Genomic DNA, 24,217 nt, shown 5'->3' with positions numbered 1-24,217 from the left:
AGGCTATGGCAGAATTTTGTGTTTATATAGTTTTTATATTAGTATAACTATGAACAATTTACTAATTAAAGGAAAGTGAGAAAACTTCATAGTGAAATTATAAATAAATCTAAAAAGTACTAAACTGCCTAACCAACTAAATTTATAATTGGGTAAGTATACTATACTTACTATACTCTTGTTTGTAATTAAATTGTATCAAAGTGAGTCACTTAATTTTAGTTTGTTGATTATGTGTTTCAGTTCATCTGGGGTAGTATATTTTGCTAAGAGAAACATAAGTAATCGACTAAGGAAGCAAGTATGTATCACTTAGTAATCAGATTTGGGACATATATTTGTAGTTTGTGTAAATATTTTTGAATAATTATCTCAGACAAGGTCAACTTATCATTGTTTGAGATAGTTAGCACTTCATTTGGTCTATCAAGAGGGGTAGTTTGCTGTTTGGCTTTGAGAATATTTTTAGTGATTTTTCACAAAGAACAATGTTTAATTTTTATTGCTCGTATTTGTATTTATTATTATTATTATTTATTTATTTATATCTAAGTGTCGTCTCAACGCCTTATAGCCACGTACAATCTCCTATGAATTTGTCATGAAAAGTACCTATTATTAAATACATTTTTAATTGTCTATGTACTTAAATCATTTAATTAGTTTATAATTTATATAGGTCATTATAAAATGATTAAGGAAAATGTGTGTTATAATAAGTATGTATAATTATAAACACGTAACGTAGACATATACTTATTTAAAATATATTTATTATTAAACAGATACTGCATAAAATATATTTACATTTTCTCAATACTGTCTATACATATTTATATTAAATTATAAATGATGTTTACTTCAATAAAACACCTATCAGTTGGGAAAAATGACGGATGTCTTGAGTTAAATGTTGTTTACAAAAAAAAAATGAACGTATATAAAGTTAAAATATAAACATAAAATAAATAATAGAAGACTGGTGTTGAAGTGATGTACGTCATACAATGATGACAAGAGAATATATTTTGACGAAGGAGAATTAATATTTGAAATGTGAAAATAACACTAGAGAAACATACACGTATACGAAATATTTGGGTACAATTCAAAGGCTACAAGAAGTAAGGGTCATTTATATGAATAAACCTAATATTGAATCTGTGCATTTAAATTTATTTCACGTATAATATTACATAATCATGTTAGTTATTTACTATCAGTATCCGATAATAATGATAATACAACAAACTTAATTATTACGCATTTTCTTCCTTTTATTCAAAATATTACAATGTTACGTTAATATACTAATAGTTGATGATAAAGCAGTTAGTAAAAGCACATTTTTAAAATTAATAACTATTTATATTATTTTGATACTTTATGATATGATGGGATTTTAACTGCAATTTTGGTCAATATTTCTTACTGACTACTTGCCCGATTTTGTTTCTATAACTTCTAAAACTTTATTTACACAAGACTTAAATATATAAGTAATACAATTGTGTACTTTCAAACACAAATTATATAAATAATATTAGATGAATTCATCTCGCGAAATTTAAATTACTGTTAATCAAATCTTAAATTTGTCATTTATATTGTTACTTAATAAAATAATATCAAACATTAACCTTTACAACAATTGCTTCAACGATTTTGTTTCATCATAATAAATTATACAACTTTTGAAGAAAAGTTATATATTAAAATGTAAAGAATTTTCGAATATGTCTAAATTCTTAAACAAATTAACTTACATTTGTTCATATGAGTATATTATGTATCATATCTATGTTTATTTTTAACCATTTAACGCCGTATAAATAGTATCAAACTATGAATTAATTATATAATGTGCTTATCAATATTGTTATTATTATATTTTTTTGATGGGGAGGTCATATAAAATATCACAGTTTAAATATGAAATTATTAACTGTAATATCTTTTGTTATAAACTCCCTTTCAAAAAAAAAAAAAAAAAAGTGTGTTTAATATTCTCAAAGATAATAATTTATAACATTTGAACTATTAATTGTTTTTTATAAAACTTTGCAATCCCACTTTAATTTCTACAAAAAAAAAAAAACATGCATTGGTAATGTATTTTCAAATTACTATAACTATTATATTATTACATAGATAAGTGTGTGTTTTTCGATTAAATGGTATTTCTTTCAATAATATAATAAAATAAAAAAAAAAACGTGTAAAAACATCAAAAAAGAATTCTATTGAAAGCTTTATTCTTTGCTACAACCACATATAAAAATAACCCCCCTCGTAAATGTAATATTATAAAATATATTTCTTTAAAGGGAATTTTATTGATTGTAAAATTATATTTTATATATTTTACGACATTTAGAGTAAAAGCTATTTTTCTATACTTCGTTACTTTCGAATAGATGTTTCGTTAAATTTACAAATACATTTTTACTGAAATGTTTCACATCGTAATAGTTTATTTTGTTATATAGCACTAAACACATTTTAAATATTTTGCTTAGTAATATTAAATGTTATAATGCCTCTCCAAAAGTTAGATTATTAGCACACTATATATTAATGCACTTATACAAAACTTACTATAATAGTGGTTTGTAAATACATACGCATTCCTGAAAAATCGGGAATTCAAAATCGAATATTTTTCCTCGACATATTGTATATGTATAAATTATAGCAATAATAATAAAAAGTATATTTCAATTTATCGAATGGTTAACTAATTCGAATACCAAACTTAACAGCGTAAAATATATTTTTCTTGATATATAAGATATTCTGTTGTATGTTAGCAATAGACAGAGACAACTCAGACGAGTACGACATGCACTTAATAATAAAATACGTGTGAGTTTATCTGTTTTTGTGACATTGCAAATTCATGACAATTTGTCACCTTATGCAATGGTATTATATATATATATGATGTATATATATTATATTTATTTATCCTTGTAGATTAGGAAAAGCTGTTAACGAAATACATCGTGTGAAAAGTATGACGGATAAAACTTTAAGTTATAAAAGTTTATAGAAATTGTATATGAATATTTCGCACTTCTGCAGTATATATTATGCAGTCATTTCAATGTATTTCGTTTTAAATCTACTAAATCAAAGATATAAGTAACGCTGCATAAGCCACTAGAATCTATATACTTTACTTGGATGTGATGGTATATATACGTATATAAATCCTTCAAAACGTGTATGAGGTATACTGACGGGAGATTAGTAAACAACTCATTAGGCTTATTATAATAATAATAGACGACTATAATCCCGAAATACGTTGGTATACGTATTTAAGTAGAACACCAGGAAAATTATTTTCTTTCGGCGAAAAATATAAACCATTAGGTTCCGATTAATTCAGTTAAAAATATAAATATACAAGTGACGCAAAACACGGAATTATTTGTTCTAAAATCAATAAATAAATATATAGATATAATCTTCATAACAATTAAATGCAAATAAATAACAATGTAAACATTTACTAACATTTTTAGGTTCTGAGCAGAGCTAAGAATATATTGATTTTACAATGATGTGTGTTTACTTGTTAATTTTTGTGTCTGAAGACACTTTTTCTAGTAGAAAAGTTACTTTGGTTAATATCTTCGAGAGAAGGTTTTTTTAGAAAATTGGATCCATTAGGCACTTTTTGAGAAGTAAAAATGAATATTCTCAGTAAAATAATCAGTTTAAAATAAAAAGGTCATCAAGAAATTAACCAGTAACAGCTCTGCTATATTTACAGTATATTTTGAGTGAACCTTGTCATTGAGTATCTCACGGTTTTGGATTTATCATATTTGAACTCAATAGTAAACCAAGGTCATTAAACATTTTAATAATAATTTTAAAATCTTAACCCCTAGTTTTAATCTTTAATGATCAAACCCCTCCCCGATTATTTTATTAAGAATTTTAAAATTTTACCCCCAAACGTTCTAGATACTTGTGGGAGAAAATTTAGAATTTAGAAAATTAATGAACCATCAGTGAAATGCATACAGATTTCCGTACAGATTTTCAATCACCTTAATCGGACCACACTAGTATTATAGAGAGGTATATTAATATATAAAGGTGCTATAATATATTAGCACCGGATATAAGCCGGTTTACAGGTATTCATCGCTTATATTATTATAGTCATGTTATTAATAATAAGTACGTTTATGTTTAAACCCTGATGCAACAATCAAAAACGTATTTAAATTATCGTATTATAGTAATACTATAGTACATAGCACGAATCCTTATTCCTTAACCTACACCCTTGTGTAAAGTATATAATATCACTTGCAAGATCAACATTCCAACATTCATAGAAATTTTTCAGCTATATACAAACTCTAAAAATAATAATATGTAACTACTAACTTCGTTTAAAAACCCATTATTTTACATAGGGTACTATCTACACAGCTCTCTTGTATGATTTATGATTATTACAATTTAAAGTTATTAGTTAGTTTAGGTTAGGTTGTTTAATTAGTTAAAATTTCTAAACAATAAAATTTGTACATTATATTTTGTGGTTTATACTTGAATATACTCTAATATATTGAATTACTACGAAGGCACTTAGGATGATAGTGGACTATTTTCATAAAATTTTAAACAACAATCAATATATTATAGTTTTTAATATCCAGTTGAGGGAAAAATCATACAACCTTATACAACACATATTATAATGCATAATATGATAAGACGTCGGAGGTAATTAATGAGATAATTAATTATATTTTTGTAACGTTGTTTTTATTTTAATTATTTCGTTGATCTATTATAATTCATAGTGGTTTTAACAGATTGTGGTTAGTGGTTTAGGTTTAAAACATATTAACGAACGACATTTAATCCTTCGTAGCTCAAGGTCGTGTTTAAGCTAGTTTTTCGCTATAACGAAAATTAAAATTCAAGTACATGAAATATTGAAGCCATCGTCAGATGTAATAAATAAATGTGTACGAGTGTATGAGTGGCCTTTCGCTAGCAGTAAAGTAAATCTGTTAAAATGTTATCCCGTTTAAATTAAATTGTTCGAATTGTATTTGATTAGTTCTTTGTAAGACAAATAGCATAAGATACATATTTTTATTAGAAATAAATATATATTATTTTTATTTTTGAGTATGAACTAGTCAGTATGTTACATAAAAATCATGTCATTGATATACCTAATATATATTTAATTACATTAATTTTATGTCTGTTAAAAATACAATTGTTTTATAGTATTATTAGGTATAAATTATAATTTATTTTTATTGGTATAACATTTTCTCTTCAAAGCATGCCACTAATAAATCAATTTTATATATTTTATATCAATTAAATTGATATAAAACTGCTATATTAATAATTACGCTACGAAGATACTTTTTGAAAAACCGAAGGAATATCCACAGAAAAATACAATTTAATAATGTAGACTTTTAAAAATAGGAACACTTATCTATTTTATCAACTTATTATTTTCTTCATGATGGTTGTACACCGCTCGAGGTATTTTGGCATTCTGTACGCGTTAACACACGCGTGACTCCCGTGACGTCCTTTTGCCAGGTTAAGTTGCGCTTAGTAACCTAAGCGCATGACCACCCCTACTCGCCATTCACAACATGTGTGTGTGTCCCGTTTGTATATGTGGATAGGTTATATGTAATTTCGACATTTCATTCGTTACACCTCTACCCCTCTTCCCCAACAATCATAAATTACAATGCCACTTTTGTTAATTATTCTTGTTGGGGTTCAGGCAGTATTGGTCGGCGGAGTACAATTTCTGAAAATTACCCGTCCGAAATTCCGCGGTAGTGTAATAATATATTATTAGGCGCCTACCCTGCGGTCCTACGCCTTTGTTTATTATATATACTGTACACCTAAGCATCAGTCGAGGTAATCGGTTTGTATAGTACAACGAGTCATCGCACGTTCGAACCATGCTTAATCCAAAGACATTAAAATCAATTTTTTTTTTTAAATCCAAAAATTTTAAAACGCTTTCAATTTCCTAATTCCTCAGTAAAAAAATATATATAAATAAATATTCTTCAAAAAATATTTCGTCATTTCAATTGCAATAGCGTTAGTATTATTTGTGCCAAAAATGAAATTTGTGTAAGGGTGTTGCTAAGATTTTTTGATTGTTTCATACTTTTAACAATCGGTATGGAGTATAAATTAATTATATTTTTTGTTTGCTATCTTAAAATATAAACAATAGTTGAATACAAGATAACTAACTGGCAATGACACATAAATATAATACCAATTTATAGGTTATAAAATAAAAATGGAAATTCAGTGTATTCTTGTTTGCTATTTCAGAATATAAGCATTAATCAAAAACAAGATAGCTGACAACGACACATAAAAGCAATCACACAAATTATTTTATAGTTTTGGTATAGCAGTTGAGTTTCATAATATGGAATTTTTATTGTCGTATAAGTATTATAAAATTATTAATTTGTATACATTTTTATATTAGGTTCAGCCCCTGTATGTATATATACATAAATAAAATTAAAATTAAAATTAAATGTTAATGAAGCCAAATCCACGGGGAAAATATTTTTACCGAAAATGGATTTATGTATTTATTTAATAAAAGTTATGCCTACTTATATTATGAAATATTTATTAAATTTTATTGATAAGCACTCAATAAAATTATAAATAATCAGTTATAAAACTATAAAGTTATATAAATAACTCAAATTATTTCTATATTTTGGCGTCCAAACGATTGCGACTAAATGGTAAATTAATCACGTTTGTTTATCCTTATTTTGTATAATATTAATTATTAGGTATGTGAGGGTAAATCATTAATTATTATTTAAAATTTTTTTTTTTTGATCTTTTATTGATTACGTATAATATTATTATTTATTATAATCAAAAAAATAAAGTCATCAGCACTTAAGTAACTGAATCGGAAAATTTAAAAAATTAATTTTCTGAATATGTCTCCTGAGTATATTATAGTATAAAATGGTCGATCGGATAGGCCTGTCATTTTGTACAACAATTAGGTAACTTCTTAGAAAATGTCATAACCTAGCTGCCTTTATACAACTTGAATAATTTAGAAAAGAGTATGCCTTAAAGATTTCTTTGAAATTTTCTCTGATTCCTCTAAAGAACTGGAAGTTAGTAGATTAGTTCTTCTTACTCAAAACCTCCCACCAATGAAAAAAATTACAGATCTTTTGGCTGTTAATATGAAAGATTTATTTGTCGATATAAAATATTTGAGTATACTACACACATAAAAGTTAATAATTCTATATTATTAACAATATTACTATACCGTTTTTTAAATTTAAAATAGAGTAGGTACTAGAATAGCTATTTAAATCTAATATAACAATACATATTGCTACTATATATATATATTTGTGGCAGTAGGAAGTATCGCTACAACCACTATTATAATCAATAGCTAAATGTTAAAAACTAATAAAAACAATCACAACAAATACAGGCAAGTGGGTACCACTCTGCTTGCATTAGTTGTAGAGTGGGCCACTGTTATAGTGTTATGGATGTGTTAAATTTGAATTTATTAATATATAGACTATTGTATACAAAAAATGATTCTGAGTGAAGTCTACAGTGTGTCAAAGTGTTTGTCCATATCTTTAAGTACATTTCACGGTATATCTATTAAGGTCATTAATTTTATTTTTAGTATAACATTTGTTTTTTTCCAAAAATATTATATTAAATACTATAATATTATAAGTATTTGATTATTATAAATATAATAAGTATTTATACTAAATTTTATCCATTTACATCGACTCAAAATTGAAAAACATCTTTCTGAAAATACCATAAAACAGTAAAAATAGGTTTAAAGTATTAATTAATAGGTAATATTTTAAAATAAATAAAAAATGCCATTGCGTGTAGTAAAATTTAATAATAACATAATACATGTAAAAGTTTTAAGACCCCATGAATAATATTTTTGTTTTATAATAAAATAATAACATTCATCTTTAAAATATGTTATTTTGTACAAATTTAAACTTAAAATATCTATAAAAAATAATTGTATTCGTATATTTTTTAATTTTCATATTTATTTTAATATTTATTGCAAAACGTATAAAGAAACCTGTATAAAATTTTCAAATCTTAAATAGGTATAAACAAACATTTTTTATAAATATTTAACTACAATAAAATTTGTAATTTTTGAAATTTTATTGAATTTAATATTTGTAATATTAAGTTAATTAATTTATAAAAAATTTTATACCTATCCCATAAGTTAAATAAAAAATGTATTCAAACTTCAAAATTTAAATGTTTAAATAAACAAATTTGTGACAATAAATTTTCAATATATTTTAAATGGAAAATTATCCACTTGTTTTGAACCTTGTATCGCATTTTCAAACATTCATACATTTTTGATCAACATTTATAAAAATAAAAAAAATAAAATAAAAATAAAGAGAAAAAATTTAAATTGTCTCTAAATAGCTCAAAAAAAGTCAAAGTATTTTTAAAATTTTACCATAGAGATAAATTGATAAAACAAATACTCGGTGACTATTTCAAGTTTCTACAGTTATTTGTTTTTAAATTACAATAAACAAAGAAATCAGTTCAGTCGAAAACTGATTTAGTGTAAAATTTCCGTTTTCCTTGATTTTTTGTTTGTTTTTCCAGAAACCATCCTCACGTTGAAAATTTAAGCAGTTTATGAACTATTTATCGAGTACACACAGACACATAACAAAAACAACCATCATTGTAAAATCAATACATTCATTGCTCCGCTCAGAATTTAAAATACCCATGTTTATCGTTTTTTACTCAAGTACCTAATTATAAAGAAACTTAGACTCAAAAAAATACGTTTTTTAATGAGGTCTTACAAGAATGTTGATGTTTTTCGGGAATTTCGGATCGATGTTTATACTACTGTGTAGTTCCACGTTCCACATACCCTCTAAATCCGACTGATATGTATTGTTTTATCTACACATATCTTCACCCGACGTGAAGCCAACTTGAGGAGAGCGATGGAAAAATTTAATACATCGACCGTCGTCATAACTAAAATCATTATAGACGGAATTAAGAACAAGCATTATATGAGTATTATAATATATTACTAGAGGTCATATTATAATCAAATATCGTTTGTATTGCAATATATTATATTATATATTTTTTTATTGTTGTTCTTTTAGCTTGCGGCAACCGGTTTAGAAATACCTATTCATATCGTGTGGCGAGACTGTATTCTTCGTCAACTGCGCCCACTGCGAGTGTTTTCATAACAAACGGATCATCGGTGATGTGAATATAATATATTAACCGCTATATTATGAATCACGAATTCAAGGACTGTATAACGTTTGTATTTCACACAGTATGTCAAAGGGAACATAAAAGTCGACAGTTTCCTAGGCAGCTACATTTTAAAAGTGTATTTTTTAAAGTTATTTTTACAAGATTTCTAGCTATAAGTACAAAAATACACCCTCAAGTTGGTTCTATTTATTTTCAATTTAATAAATAATAGATATACAATTTGTATTTTATAAACATAATAGTTATAAAGTTTAAATAAATGAGTTTATTTAAATTACAATAATTTTTTTATATACATATTAATTATTTATGAAAATAATGTTCGATATCTGTTATTGTATTAATAAAATATTATTTTATATCAGGTGTAATACATTATTTGACCAAATTATTTTTCATAGTCTTCAAAGAAGAATTATCTTAAAATAAGATAAGAGAAGTCAATTTTAGATACTCTTAATTTAAAGCACAAATTTAGAGTTTATATTTCAAAGTTTATTTTCCACAATCACCATATTGCATTTTAAATTTTGATATTCTAAATTTAGTGGAAAATTATAATTTGATGTAATTCTAATATTTCTGCAGTCGTGTTTGACTTGCGCAAGTTCTACAGTGTAAGTACCTCTGAACTACATTTTATAATAATACATAAAAGGGTGTCTGAGTTTTGTAAATTACATTTAAATGTTTGATGCGTATATAATGAACGAGAAATTTGAATAAGGCGTGCAAAAACCCGATTTGTAATAAGAATAACAGATAATATACTTAAATTAAATATAAGAGGTTAATAAACAAAATTAAATAGAAATATACCTGTTATAAGAAAAAGAAAAATAAGACAACAACAGGTAATTTGTTCTAATATATGTATTTAGTAATAAGTAATAGTGTATAATATAAGCTTGCATAGTTAATGTACAATAACACACAAACAAATTAATTTGCGTTTTATACATTTTCGACAATTATTTTATTTATAAATTAAATTTTCTGTGCGGGTTTATTTATCTCAAACAAATAATTTACATTACACACTATTGTTTAGTCAATTTTAAAAAATGTGTATTACCAAGATGTAGCATTTTGTTAATTTATAAAATCGCTTATGACATATTCAAAAATATGAATTAATAATCGATATCTATATGATCACAAACGTGTTATGGGTCACAGCGTCCTACGAAAACGTACTAAATTAAGTTTCAATACTAAAAAATTATAAACGTGACTTTCGGTACACAGGTACACTGCAGTGTGGAAGAATAAGAAATTTATCCGATATTGATTTCGTATTTTGCGGTAAACCAACCGCATGATACATGAATTTATAATTTTTTTTTCTATGAAGAAGAAACATGTTTGGCTTGATAATTGTGCTCAAATTTCAATACTTATGACTGTGAATAATAATTATATCAGTTAAGTATTGGTATTTGGTATGTATTTAATACTCTAACCTTAGGTTTAACATTGATTGCATTTTAATTTATCATTTAATATCCACTAGTCACTACCCTGACTTTTAAATATTAGTTGTCAGATAAAAATATAAAATACGGAGACAGCACGGATTGTATGTCTGTTATTAATTATTAATAAACCTAATTTTGCGCCTGATTTGATATTATTTATGTTATAAAATTATCTTGGAAAATTAGAAATATTTTATGAAAGTTAGATTTAAAAATAATTTTTAATAACTATAGTGCACTGAATACACAAATATATCATAAATATATTACAGTAATTATATAGTTGTCCTTTATATTATATTCTTGTAGTCTAATGGATATCGTTAAAACTCAAAGGAATGTCACGTGTATTTGCGTGCATCTTAAACTTTTATGATAATAATTATAATGGTGGATTTATTATTCTTACTCTTCACTAAACCAAATTAGACATACCTATTTAAGCAATAAAACAAATTATAATTATGTCATTAATCGTCATGAATAAATTATAGTAGAAGATATTTTCCTTTTAAATTACGAATGTTATCAAATGTATATTAACTAATCGCTATATAATAGATAAACTATAAGATTATTTATTCAACCAAAATTTGATTTAACACTTAAATAGGTAGGTACACTCTAACGACTACTCGAAATTATGTATACTCGTGTAAACTAAACGCATGTAATTTAATTATTAAGCTATAACCATTAGATTTCATAACTCCTATTCGTTAATTATTTTTTATAATAATATTATAAACGTGACTTTCGGTACTCAGGTATATATGTATATAGTTAATGCAGTTATTCAAATATAAAAGAAGAGAAAAAATCCTAATAAGATAATTATATTATACATTATCTTCTTACTACCTACTCGATACTCATATTCATGAACAATACTAATACAGTCATACCTATTATCCTATACTGATTATATTTACATTAGCTTTTTGAATATTTAATATGTATATTTTAATATGAATTCCATCTGAAAATTATTTATACATTATAAAAATCTTCTATTTCAAATTCTCAGTTCATTTGATTCCTTTTTTCTCTTATATTCCTGTATTCTTGCGGTAACTTTAATATTATATTGTCGTGTACATTGATGCAATACTCTATTTAATATTTTAATCTCAACCACTATTATTACGCGTTGATACTTTATACACGCTATACAGTATGTTTTTAGTGTCAAATTCGTTGGTCACTGAGAATGAATTGTTTAATTTAAATTCAAAGATAGATCAAAGAATAAAAAAAAACTAATTAGAGCGATCGAGACAGGTGGATGAACAAGATCTTTTTCTAAGAATAGTAATCATATTAGATACATTAAATCAGCCAAAATCATGCTGTACATTATATAATTATATAATTATAATATAATTTTATTAATTATTATTAACAACTAATAAATAAATTCTAAGTACCAAACGTATACTACAAAATTATGTACCTAATTATGTTCGTTATATATCTTAAAATTTCACTGTGTATAGAAAATACCAAAAGTAATAAACTTATAACTTATATACGTTATAATTAGTATTATCGAAAAGTGGTGTGTAAAATATATATAATTTTTTGTCGTTTCTTGTTAGTTTTTTCCAATTATCAAAAAAAAAAACTGCGATTATTCTACTTTTGAACAATGAATACTAACTACATATTATATCGATAGTTTATTTATGGAGCTCAGTAGCGGTATTTATATATTTTGCTTATGCCGTTTAAGATTTGACAGTAATAGTGTGCACCAAAACTCCACTGGTACTATACGTATTACGTAAAAAATCGGCAATGCGGATGATGCACATCGAGTGCTCATGGTATTATCCTGAGCATGCAAATTAAATGTAAAACACTACGTCAGTAGTTCATTGAATGTTGATCAATTTGAATGCATTGTTCTCACTAAGTGTAAAAAGTGCGTAAAATAAAAACAAAAGCTATCAGTATTATCTCATTTTTGTAGCATCACTGAATAGAATATGAAATAATAATATACCTATGACGGATTGATAGTTGCGATAAACAAAAAAATTTTCCACATTCTCAAGTAACACATCAAACATATTTATTTAACTTTGAAAGTAATTATGGTTGATTAAACTAATTGTTTCTAAATACATCCATACACAACATAAATAAAATTTGCTACCAAAAACCACCCTCATGTTAAAGATTTAATTGTTTTTTCTACTGCCAAAAGCCCAAAACTGTCTTCAGATACAAAACTAAAACACTTCATTGTTAAGCTAATAGATCAAACCATATAAATTATTGTATTAAATCCAAAGTTTAACACATACAAGTTTGCATTACAATGTAATATTATATATTGTAATAATAGCATACGTATCATAATTGCTTCGATGATATTTGATATAATATCTATACATCGTCAATCATTGTTGCGTGAACATAATAACAATATTGTTATAGCCACATTTAATGTAACCGTTTACGAAACATTATATGAATAAATACGAATATTCTATACAAGCGCATGTACCGAAATTGTATTTAAAAATGTCAAACTACAAATTGTATACTTCACCGTCAAACGAAAATGTTCACGAAAATTCTTCACTTTACATGGCTGAAAACTAGAAAATATATGTACCTACAATATTTTAATGCTATGTAATTGTATAATTAAAATCATAAAGTCTTTTAGAAGAATAAATAATGGTATTCATTTATTTTTTAAACTTCAATGAATTGACCCAAAATACCACTAATTATTAAGTCGGTCCAAAAAAACAACAGTATGATAAATAAAATTAAAATAGGTCAAATGTTTTGGTTAGTTAAAAATAAAATTATTTTATACCTTTAGAAAAAATTATGTGTATGGCAATAGCACGAAGGTATATTATTACGTTTAATGATCTTTATGTATAATTAACTATTATTTTTGTATAGTTTTTGTGTTGCCGAGTTTTCATGACTCGTTGCATATTGTTTCAAACATATATCAATTACAAAAGACTGTTAAACTAAATAGTATTTTTAGAAAAAAAATTATTATTTTATAAGTCCTCAATAAATACCTATAAGTAATTCAAAATTAAATGTTCCTTTTTTATTAGATTTGTGTATATTCGAGTTTTTTTTTTTATTTAAATTTTAAATAATTAACTTGCCATACATTATATATACATTTACACTTCAATTAGTATTAGCATTTAAAACAATTTAAATTTGTATTAAAATTGCATTACCGCGGAGATTATTTAGTAATCATGATCTACGCGTAGTATAATATGCATAGTAATTATTTATCATAGCTACACTATACATTAAGTAAGAATAATATTTAAGGTATTATATATTCTTGATGTTTTATAAAAATTTGTTTTACGTTATTTGCGTGAATGAGGACGATAATAAAATAAATCTAGATAATTACAATACTATATAATAATAGTGTTTGTATCAAGTTTGATTAATACACGAACAATATATACATCTTGGGATTATAGTTTCAAAAGTACTCTTGGCAATTTATAGCCGGTAAATTTAATATTTGGATCATCTATACCAAAAAAAAAAAAATGTCTGTATATTTGATGATTTCTATTGTTATTTGTTCCTTCTTTCTACTTTTCATTCAATGATTCAAATGGGGTGTTTAGATTTCAAAAAACTCAAAGAGTGTTTCATAATATCCTTAACGATGGGAGATATCAAGTATTTTGTATATTATCAAACAAAGTTCTATACTCTCGTTTCTTCGCGGAACTAGTGGAGCTATATTGGCGAGGATTTGTAGTCACCGGATTTACGAGAACTTGATTGTTCCTGTTATTATCCGTATATAGTTTGATGACATTTTTATTAAATGTTCAATTTTGTATAATGAGCACTCCTTGCTCCGTTTGCTAAGATATACAACAAAGTAATTGTAAAGATAAAAAAACAGATGTTTTAGAACTCTAATTAGTTCTAGCTCAAAATTAAGTAGATATTAGTTTTGATTTGATTTTTCTCACGCTCTAGGTGCTACTTGTAGTTGAGGGATTTATTGATATTGACTTATGGATTCCTTGGATGTCCTTCATTTGAAATACTATTGTTGTAAATCCATATGTCTAATGTTATATTATTACGCTTCTTGATTAGCTTATACTTAATTATTTTTGAATGTTTCAGTAGTATTCTATTGGTCTATATAGTATAGGCAGCAATCAAATCAAGGCAGTATAAAATATATCATAACATTCACGAAATTTAACTCTAAGGACTGCGTTTTATACATATAGGTACATTTATTCAAATCTTTCAATTGTTAGTAAAAATATAAACATAAATATTTTCTTCTTTTGAATCAATATCATAAAAGTTCTATGACGTAACTCTACAGTTAAGCTTGATGCACTAATTGCTTTTCATTTTAACAGCATCTCTTGTTTATGTTTATTATTTTTGTTTTATCGTGTATATTAGGTATATTGTGTAAATATCATCAGTTAAATCGAAACATTTTGTAAAAATATATAATCAATAGATAGTTGATTTGTTGTCCAAGTGCCATTGGTCGACCGAAAATTTAATTAGCTATATAACGGTCAACCACAACAAAAACGTATTACATAAAATGAAAATCTCAAATAAAAAAATAAAATAAAAATAACCCCAAACTTTAGCTATTATATACATTGTATAACATCATTACGTATATTATACAAACATCGTGTTACGCTCCTAATTTTCAGACTAAAAACGGTCAGATGTTTCTTACAGTAGCAAAAGCTATTAACGCAAATTTTAATTATTTATTCACAAAAAACACTAATTGACAATTACAAAATAGGATAATATTTTTTTATTAGTTGAATAATTAGAAAATAAAATGAAATATAATATAAATATATAATACCAACAGTATTGTGTATAGGTTGAACTTTTATAATGTAAGTAAATAAACAATATTACCACTTAGCCGTACTGTACTTCTATCTATATGTTGAATGAACCTCGTCAAATTCTATAATGTCGTCATTATAGACTAAATTTGAAATTCAAATCTCTTTAAAAAAAATTGTGTTTATATATTTTTAAGATTTTTTGTTTAAAATATGATCTATTTATGACAAACTTATATTAAATTTTCAATTCTTGACTAAACAAATTAAAAATTTTATAAATTTTTAGCAAAAATATTATTTCCAAATGTTTTTTTAATGAATTTTGTCAACGTTTTAACATTAGATACATATAAATAAAAACTATATTTATGATATATCATTAACATTTTTAATTTATAAATAACTATTTAAAAACCTTGCATTCAATTTTCAAGCTGATTTTTTTTTTTGATCAAGTAAATATTATTATAAGACTCACCAAAGATTCAATCACTTATTAGATTCAAAATTGTCTGAAATGGACCTGACGTATCCAAATGTATTATAAAAAATTGGGTTATAAACTTATAAGTCTCACCACTTCGTTTATGATTACGAGACTCAAATCGTAAAACATGTTGAAAAATAATTATTATAACATTTAGAAATAAATTTGTTTTCAAAATTACATATTTTTGTTAGTTATATTGTTATAACTAGTTTTAATTCATGCGTTATAATGTGTATATACTGTTTAATTATTGTACAACAAATAAAAAATAAATAACATAGTTTAAAACAAGCCAAAATTACAAATTTTTTTCATAAATAATAAGTATGTACAATGTACATACATAATTTATAATTCTTTATTAAAGTATAATAATTTGTATAATAATATTAATATTTTCATTTTTTCATTTTTCATTTATTCACTAATAAATAATATGTAATATGCCACTAATGTGTATTAAAGTAGATTAAAATAAAAAAATATATAAATAGTAAAATAAAATTCATAAATAATGAATTAAAATTTTGTTTTTTTTCCCCACTTCATCTATAAGATTCATTTGCTTATAAGGCTCACTTTGTGCTGGTCCTAAAGTGAATCTTATAAACAATATAAACAGAGTCTGCTGTACTTACAATATATATTGAAATAAAAACGTTTTATTTTTTTCAAAAAATATTTCAGGCAACAGTATTTATATAACTCACTTTCATGTTAGGTATATAATTTTCACTAAATATTATTTTGATGAATTTGCTATTACAATTTATATTATTATTAACTTTAAAATATAACTATTCATGTTCATATAATTATATTTTTCATACAACGATGAATTACGTGTAGGTATACATCGTACAAATTGTTTGCAACAGTTGCTGCGTGCTGATATCGTATAATAGCAATATGTTATGAATAATAATATATATAAGCAGTTGATTAATACAACGAAAGTAAAAAAGGTTTAGTAATTAAAATTTAAATGGCGTATTAATATCCAAACAATAAATAATAAAAAAAACCCGTTTCACACAGTCATTATTTGTATTGTAATACATTTTAAAATATTTATCAATATTTATTTGACTTTATTGTAAATAAAAATAATTAAAAATATATAGATGTGGTTATGCATAAACTTAAAGCCTATAGTGTTATAATATAATGGCATTATTGTTTATCTTTAACCACAATTTGAAAATCGTTAAAATAGCGGAGATATTATATTGTAAATATTAAATATTCAATTTTAATAGTTAACATTTGAAAATATAGTATAATAAAAGTATTTTATTTTTTTTCCGTTTGTAAGCATTTTAATTTTCTCTCATAAAGTATATAAAAATATATTACAATATATGTTTAATAACTAAATTCAATTATATAATTATGTCTTCTAATCAGTTTTTATTAATTGATATTATTATTATTTTTTTTTTTATTATTATTATTTAAACGATAAAATGAAATAATTTTATGGTCGATGTATAAAAACAAATTAATAATCACTTATTTTAAAAATTTTAAATTATTTTAAATACAAATCGACACTCAATCGCGAGTGAAACGTTTGAAAATAGTACTTAAACAAATATTTAATCAAAACATTAGGTTTCTAGGCGTTTCAATTATTGTTGACAAAAACATTACAAAAAATAATTAATTAGCCAATCTCGTACGTTTTAATGGTTTATTTGTGTAGTAATTATTAGGAACACGTTTTTAAATTACGTGTATAATCATAATAATTTTTTTTTGTTTTTAATCAAGACAGTACATCATATAGTAGCTACTACATATTATACCTGCCGGATAAAATAAATCTTTATTATAATCGAATATTCGGGGTTATTTTATTCAAATATACTCGTGTATGTTTTGATTACTTTCTGTAATACAGAGCAAAATATATTATAATACCAGCTACCAGCTCAGCACCAAATTGCCACGGAAACCCCGGAATAATTTAGGCAGTCCTTCCATTGTTCAATTTTCAATTTAAAAAAATCTTCTATTTTCCAGACTTTTAACATACCACACTTATACAATGTACATGTTACTTGTGTTATATATATATATATATATATACTATATAGTGTATACTGTATAGTGATTTTACGTTTTTGTGACAAACTACGAAATTCTTTGGAATAATAACAACTGTATAGAATAATAATATTAATAAACTGCTCACTCTTTTTTTCTGAATGAATTAATATTTAATGATGATTCTGTGTGCGTGCATTGACGTAAGATGTCGTATAAAGCACATAAATTGTATTATATGTATTATTATTTTCTTCAAAAAAATATACAATGGGTTCATTTATTATTCCCAAATAATGAAATATCTAAGGTGAATTTTTTAAGGTAAACAAAAATATAACATTAGTAATTTCGACACGCCTGTTCAAGTACCAGCATGTATATAATATATAGGTCATCATCATAGCCTACCAAAATACACTGTTCTAGTGAAATGTATTTCATACGTATTGAATTTGTCATTACATTAAATTTAATTTAATAAAATTTTTAAATTATACAGAATATAAAATCGTTATCATATTGTTTAAGGATAAGCATAATTAGATACAGAAGTATTATCGTTTTTATAAAATTTATAATTCATAATATTAAATTATTTATTAATCTCTTTTGTCTATACATATACGAAGATAATCCTTGACATCAACCAGAATTGTTACACAGTGTTAAAAAGTGCAATAGGATATGCCAATTATTTCATAAAAATATTAAGCATATCTTGATCGACGCTTTACTGTAATACTTCAATTGTCTAATAGAGCTTCAAAGTATATAGTATAGTTTGATATTATTTTTTATGATACTTGCGCCATTATCTGAAGACCTAAACGTCCTATACTCGGGGAATATTTTTGTGTGATAACAGGCATTAAAAAAAACGTATAACTGCAACATAAGTAGTATTTACTATTTTATCATACCAAGTGTAATGTTTAAATGCGTTTAAATAAAATTGTTACTCATTTATAAACCAAAATCGACGAATTAACTACATACGTAATCAATCTAGAGCTACGCGCGTATTTAAGAGTGAATCGAAAGTAGATTATATTGAACAAATACAAACAAACTTTACGACCGATTATAATACGATAATATTATATTGTATAATAAGTTTACGATGTGCGTACAATATTATAATAATACTATATATTTTGTTGCAACTGTGCACGCCACCACCATGTAATATGCTTTATAAATAATAATTATACAAGTAATAAATCCGATGCAGCGTTTATATAACCTAGCTTACGTAGAATTTATAAGAAATATTAACTTACATCAAAAAACGTAAATGAAGTATAATTTTGATAGAAAAATCAATATTTTATATGTGTATTCAGTAGTTGTATGTGTATCTAACAATCAGTATAAATGTAGAATTCACAATAAAAATAAAAGTAATATTTAATAGTATCATCATAAATAGAAATTCAATAGAAATTCGGTAAGTATTATACTGGAATCGATATCTCGCATAAATTATCGTTTGTTAAACGTATAATTCTGAACAGATTTGTAAGCTTGACTATTAGTTAGGGTATATAGAGGTGGCTCACTGTGTTTATTCTTGTACTCGCTATATAATAATAAATTCTTTTACCCGTCTCTTGCCTAAACTTTAAAAAGTATAATATTTGAATACTTTAAATGTAAATGAGTTATACGCGGTTTTACAAATATTCACATAAATCATCTCTATAAATAGGCTATCTTGGACTTTAAAAAAAACTTTAAAACAAATATTTCAAATTCTGTTTTATTATTATTTAGTAGATAAGCCAAAAACTACCGTGGATTATTATGTTACAGTGATATTCATTTATTTATTCAAAAATATTAACATTGGTAACTAGAAAAAAGGTTATACATACACCAAGATTTAGTGTAAAATAAATAACAACCGTTTTTCGAAATTATTGGAACAAATTAGTCAGCCTACTAAAGGACCAATAGGAATATAAAAGACACTCGTACACACTGTCACATCTCACATGAAAGTATTGGTTTTACAACGATGCGCGTGTTATTATTTTTGTATCTATAATCACCTTTTTGAGCATTCAAAAAACTTCAATCTTTAATTTCGTGTCTTGAGTGACGTTTTGTGATAATTTAAAAACGAATAGAGCTTAAAAATTTAACAAAAGGTTCCTCACAAGTTGTTCTTGTATGTAAATTAAAAAAAAAAAAGTTAAGCATAAATCCACATTATTTTTTATGAACGCTTAAAGTTTGAATTTTGACAATAGTCATCATTTTTTTTTTCATATTGATGACAATTTTAAGGCTTGGTGAAAAAATATGAGTCTAATACGAAATTCCTGATAAATTGAACTTATAACGATTTAAAAATTTGAAAACTGCATAGGCAATATTTTTTTTTTCTAAGCATTCGAATTTCAACAACACTTTTTTGGGTCAATAATATTTATTCAAATTCACCATTCTTTTAAGCTATTCCTTCAATTAATATTAATAGTGATTTTTAAAATTGCTTGCAAAATTTATTTTATTTTCTATTTATAATGTTAAATTAATCGAAATACATTAATTTAATTAAGGTGCTTAAATATTATTATTCCTATTTCAGATTTCATGATCAACTTTGAACTATTTTTGTACCGAGTAACAATCAATATATTATAAAAAATATCATAAATCAATATTTTTAGTGATATTTTATTTGATAAAAATTACATTTACATTTCAGGTTTATTCTTAAAATTCTTTTAAAAATATTTAAAAACGTAACAAAAACTTTAAGTTATCACAAAAAAAGTCACAAATTATTTCCAATCAGATCAATAATTGTTCTTACCATATTAAGATATGCCTAATATTCTATCATATCACGTATAACAATATATTTTAAATGCCAGTTGAATTATTAGTATCACTACATATTATGCTTGCTTGACACCGTGGCCTAGCTGTTATAATGCTAATTTCTATTGTCGAAATAATTTTGTTGTATGATATGTGACAGCTCTGTTTGTGTAAATAAGTTTGGTGTTTTATCTGAGGACACGGTAACCTTCATTTTAGATTATGTATCAAGTTGACGATATTTTCTTGGATATTACGTAATATTACAATCGTTCTTCAATTAAGATATAACCAGAGGTTAATTAAATTCCGCAATCAACTTTATATAATTAATAATTAATTACGAATATAAAAATTATAGCCACAGAGATATTATATTTAGATATTATCACTACAAATAACTAAAACACTATAAATTTCGTAAATATGCAGGCGCATTTTTATTTTTTATATATTTATAATATTTATAATGGATCTTTTTTTAATTCGTACCTAAATTGCAAATTTTTTATTCATAACTTAACTAAAAATATTTTTTTTGTAAGACATTATCAAATAATTTAATTTCACTCAACAAATAACTTATAGCTTCATAAATTTTTATTTTTACCTTAAATATATAAACAAAATAAAATGTATAAAACCCAACTTAACCAAATATAACTACAAATTATATTAAACGATATACATTATCTGTTATACAATTGTTAATACATTATAGAACAGTGAGATTTATTATAATTAAAAAAATTAAAAACCATTCCTAATTTAATCAATATTCCAAGACTGCTACACCAATATATTTTACGCTACTTAGTTACAATATGGATTGTACATTCTAATATTGATTTAAGCACGTTAATCATTATCGAAAATATATGTTATAAATAAATAATTTATTTTCAGATGTTAGTTATAACTCATAACTTATAACATTATTTATATTGATAATTAATTTTTTATAGAATATAATATAAATTAAAACATAACAACAAAATAATAAAAATCGTTATTTTACATGTGATTATCCAGTTTGCCAAAATTTAAATTTCACACTCATAAAAAGATGTACCTTATATGAATTAAAACTAAACTTTATTTTAAAATTCCAGTTAAAAGCTTATATGAAATCTCGTATTCATTATTTGAACCTTAAGTGTTAAAATTAAAACTGTAACACATTAAAATTAGTTATAAACTAAAAAATATAAATTTTAAAATGTCGTTAAAATTTTGTTGATTTTGTTGAATTATTAAAATTCGTGAACTTCAAAGCAAAAAAATGTGTGACTTACTTTTTACTTTAATACACATTACTACAAATATTTTAATTCATAGTTCAATTTCAAGTTTTTTTACTAGCAAACAAAAATGTTGTCAACAATTTTAACTATAATTTATTTATATTTATATATAGCACAAAAACAGCTAAAATATCTTGAAAATTATAAAAAATAAATGAAGAATATAATAAGTTAGTGAAAATTGTTTGTTGAAAAAAAAGTTCTCAACAATTATTAATTATTCAATAACAAAAATACAAAATCTGGTTTTGCAAAACCATTTCCGTTTTTCCCTCATTTATTTTGAAAATGACTGAGATGTCATACTTTTGACAAATAGAGGAACTGTCATACTTTTGACAAATAGAGGAACTATTTATACTTGATCCAAAAATCACCATCAAAGTTTATTATTGAAGTATTTTATATTCTATACAAAGTGTCTTTAGATATAAATAAAAAACACACTGCTGTAAAACTAGTACGTATAGATAACTTTCTGTTTAGCATCTAATTTAAATGTATAAACCTAATATTTTTTTAAATTTAAATCTAATCTAAATTATTTAAATATATACAAAATTTAGTACTTACAGGGAAAATGACGAATTTTTTTTTATATCTACGACACTAGTACAATTTTGTTTTATTATTTCAAAATAATTTTACCAAAGTAAACTGTAACGTTTTATTTTGACGTAAGTTTCACGTGCCAAACGCCATCGAACGACTCAGTTGCCGTCACCGCGCTAACTGAAAGTCCAAATACATCCGGCGCCAAGCTGCGACCTCCCTCGGGATACACCACAAAGGGTGTGCTTTTGATATGCGCGCGAAAATCCCTGCAGAAAATGAGTTTATATTATATATACTAACTTACAGAGGTGAAAATAAAAAATAAAAAATCCGACAGCCTTTCGTTGTTTGATTTATTTATTTTTTGATTTTTAAATAACATAACCTTTTCGATTTTTTTCACGTACAAAATATAAAATAAATAAAACATCATCAAACATGTATTTAAAAAAACGTAATATTATTTTATTTCTATCGTAAATCGTACCTAATCAAACAGTTTATTTTTCTGAATAATCTATAAATAATAAAACTAATACTTTTATCAAAGAAAATTAATAGTTCTCTAATACCTGGGCAAAAAGGGTGATTTTACGACATTTCGTAAATTTAATCTTGCACGATAGGTGGCGGTATAATAGGCAATAAAAAAATACTACAATAAGATAACATGCTATTTGAATTAAAAGTACTTACACAAAATTAAATTGTTATTTATAAATGCAATACTTATAATAGTAATTCTATAATTTAAGTTATTATTGAATAATTAATATTAGAAACTCACAATATATATAAAAGTATAAAACTTAAACATTTTTAAAGAGTACTTTATTTTTCTACATATTAAACACCCATAAATTCTTTAATACATTTTTAGCAAAACAAAATCAATTGTCTACTTATTAACATTACACGAACGCTGTAATTGCAAGAAATGTATCGATGTGTTAAATACCATCTAAATAATAACATAAAAGTAAAATATTGCCATTGTTATATATGATACAATACATAGACTGTAGGTATTGAATTTTATAAATCTGGTATAATAATTATCGTATAGCCTAATTATTGCCTAAAATTGATATTTTGCCATTAACGTTATGAGTATCAGTTTGAAAGAAGGTTCATAAAGCTTTCAAAAAATTTCAAAAAGACTTAATTATTTTCACGATAATTGCAGGAAACAAAATAAAGTAATAACCTTCTGAAATATAATCACTGACTCGTAACTAATGAATCGTCTTGTGTTAA

At 24.4% G+C, this 24,217-nt stretch overlaps 1 protein-coding gene across 3 annotated transcripts in view; it reads right to left on the bottom strand.

Annotated features, from left to right (window-relative positions):
- LOC113549550 (arrestin domain-containing protein 3-like) overlaps positions 1–23,119 on the bottom strand; it is a 79,230-nt gene extending 56,111 nt beyond the window's left edge. For 2 of the 3 annotated variants that reach the window (XM_026950905.1, XM_026950907.1), the window contains exon 1: positions 22,979–23,119. The gene's annotated coding sequence lies outside the window, so the exon portion shown is untranslated. Of the gene's footprint in view, positions 1–8,939; positions 9,075–22,978 lie in introns of those variants that run through there. The other variant, XM_026950906.1, reaches the window with a different exon arrangement.
- Between the last annotated feature and the right edge of the window lie 1,098 nt (positions 23,120–24,217).

This window comes from Rhopalosiphum maidis, chromosome 4 (assembly GCF_003676215.2).
Source record: "Rhopalosiphum maidis isolate BTI-1 chromosome 4, ASM367621v3, whole genome shotgun sequence".
NCBI lineage: Eukaryota > Metazoa > Arthropoda > Insecta > Hemiptera > Aphididae > Rhopalosiphum > Rhopalosiphum maidis.
The sequence above is the reverse complement of the archived record's forward strand: the minus strand, read 5'-3'. Positions and strand labels throughout refer to the sequence as shown.